The sequence below is a fragment of the Cucurbita pepo genome, unplaced genomic scaffold, assembly GCF_002806865.2.
Source record: "Cucurbita pepo subsp. pepo cultivar mu-cu-16 unplaced genomic scaffold, ASM280686v2 Cp4.1_scaffold000194, whole genome shotgun sequence".
NCBI lineage: Eukaryota > Viridiplantae > Streptophyta > Magnoliopsida > Cucurbitales > Cucurbitaceae > Cucurbita > Cucurbita pepo.
The window spans coordinates 105220-108135 of NW_019646461.1; the positions used below are offsets into that span (position 1 = coordinate 105220).

General features: G+C 41.8%; 1 non-coding gene across 1 annotated transcript; it reads right to left on the reverse strand.

Moving 5' to 3' along the window:
* Positions 1 to 2016: 2016 nt before the first annotated feature.
* LOC111784412 lies at positions 2017 to 2155 on the reverse strand. The gene has a single exon (XR_002813534.1). It is a non-coding gene; the product is annotated as a small nucleolar RNA Z247 (small nucleolar RNA).
* Positions 2156 to 2916: the final 761 nt, after the last annotated feature.

Here is a 2916-nt window from a genome sequence, read left to right on the forward strand (position 1 = left end):
AGAGATCTGAAATATGACTTACAGTAATAACATAACAAAGCAAGATCTCTCTCTCATAATTAAATCTCCAGCTCTCCTTGCAAATCTGGTTGTTGGTATTTTCTTTCATTGTAGGAACCTCCGATGCATACATTATTCTGATTTGAGTTTTTTGACGGATGAGTTGGTTGAGGAGAGATAGTTGGGAGAGGGAGGGGTTAGTGGAGAGTAGTTTAGGGAAAATTATTATTTTAATTATTTAATTATTTAATTTTTTTTGGGTGGTTACATAACAAACTCAACAGCGCTATAACATCCATCAATCTCGTGGAGCGCAAAGTTCACAAATTCTCATCCTCCTTTCAACAAGAATTAATATATACATAAATATAGCTGAAGTTTAAAGCATATTTGCATACTCAACAAGTTCACATAATGTTTCACATATTACCTCCATTCTTCATATTAATGAACTCATCCAAATACATTAAAAAAAAACCTACATCTAAGGAAAATATTCTAGCATGCAGGTGACTTGGTTGACGTGTGCCCTTACGTTAGGGTTCTTAAGCAAGTAGAGTGTTCAAAAATACTGATTTGGAAACTAAGACCTAAATAACATAAAAATTGGATTAGAGTAGGAATCGGGTTGAAAATCAGGCAAACAAAAGTCGAACGGGCCAAAACATGTTTACACGCGCCTGCCACACACTAGCCACTCGCCAAGATAAGCCTAGTTGCAGATTCCACGCGCAAGTGCCACGCGCGCACACTTTTCTGCAATTACGAGTCGTCGGTTCGGTTCAGGTAAGGTGGTTTGGTTGGACCGCGGGTCGCTGTAGTTCGATTCGTCGTGCAGGTACGGGGTCGGCTGAGGAACGCAAGTCAGGTTGGCGCTGTCGTAGACACGTGTTGTTGTTGGAAGAATAGAACCACGTCGCTCTAGGTGGCGTTCGATACATGTCTAGTGGCTATCGACGCACGGGAAACCTCTTGCCGGTTGACACGTGGCACGTCGTCGCCTTCTCTCTCCTAACAGAAAAATGAGATTTTCAATTAGTTTTTCTACGTTATTCTCATTTTTTTATCTCTCGATTTTCTTTAGCACTCTATTCACAAAGGAAGATCTTAGATATGAATAGGAACATTTGAGATCTTACCTTGCGGATTCCTCTTATATTTTGACGCAAAACGGAACTTCAACTACACGAGTCCTCTTTTTCTTCTAGAAGAAGTTCCTGCGTGTAAGTCTTGGTCTTTTTCTTCGATGATGGTTTTCCGATGAGAAGTCCAGCTGGTTACTTTTCTCCTCTCAAGTTTTTCTCTCAACTTTCTTTCTTTCTCTTTTCTCTTGCAGGTGCATTGTGGAAAATTCTCAAGACCCCTATAATGGGTTGAGAAGCAAAATGACCCCTCATTTTTTTATCTCTCAATTTTTTGTTTTGTTTTTTTTTAGCGTTGCAGACATTTAGACACTAAAATATGGCAGTTCACATGATTTTTTTTTTTCTAAAATAGTTTGTTTTCTTGCGATTCAGCAAATATTTTTACTTAGTTATGCATTGGACAATCGGTAAGTGTTCTAAAGTGTATACTAAGGTACTAGAACCAAGTTACAGGCCCCACTGTCTCCTTTGGGTTTACCATGTACTTTGTGTTAAACGTAGAATAGGTCATATCTATTCATAGTAAGAGAATCTCCTTTGGGTTTACACAATGCAAGAGGACGAGCAACGGTATTAATTGAAGAATAACTAGTATGCAAAATTCGCAAACCTGCTCCATTGTCGACTTAAACTTGTTCACCTCCATGATGGTGTTCACGCACAGCGATATGATCTAGGTTCTGGTGATATGATCAGTGGCGCTTGTGTCAATGTACCAATTTACCAGCAAAACGAGAGGGCGCGCCACCTCTAGAACAGCCACGACCACGATCCCTACGCTCACGGTTCTTCTGCTGACCACCACGACCAACATAATTGGCCGAAGATCTAGGATTTAACTGAAGTTCAACTTGGTGTTGTAGTTGGAGAGTTTCAAACGTCATTAGATATGCAAACACATCATCAAGCGTGAGGGCTTCACTCTTAGTAGTCATCGAGGTGATGAAGGGATCATAGTCAAGGCCAAGACTAGCAAGGAGATACGCTATCACGTCATCATCCCACAAGCTAGGATCGGCGCCGGCTAGCTCGGTGGCTAGCCCTTTGATATTGCAAAAATAATCTACAGCAGACAGATCGCGTTTCTTGGACATGATGAGCTTAACACGGATCTAAACAGTGTGGGCATGAGTTGACGATGAAAACATCCACTGCAGGGTATCCCATGCCTCCATGGACATAGTAGCGTCAACCACATCGTGAAAAATCTCCTCAGACATGAAGAAGAGAAGGCCGCTAAGGACCTGTTTATCTTGATCATACCACCGATCATAGGCTGGATTAGAGACTAGGTCAGCATCAGTAGCGGTTGAGGAAGGGACCAGGTTGGCACGTGCGACAATTGTGCCATCGAGTTAGCCCATAAGTTTTGTACTCTGTAGGTAGGGGAGGAGCTGGGCACGCCATATGATGAAGTTGTTTTTGGTGAGACAAATTGTGACAGCGTGGTGGAGAGGGATTGGGCCAAAGTTCAACGCCGTGGTAGATGAGATCGTGTTGGAGATGGTGGATGGGGAGGAGGAAGAAGATATGGTAGACATTGTTAATGAATAAACCTTGGCTCTGATACCATGTTAGGAATCACGGATCTCCACAATGATATGATATTGTCCACTTTGAGTAATTTTCTTGGGTCCGCCATACTTCCAATGGACTTGTTCTGACATAACATAAATACATTCAAGATTTATTGTTCAAAACCAATATACTCACCTCCGTGCCCACACCTATGCTTCCTAGTGAGAAGTTGTTATTGGATGGTGGTGGAAAG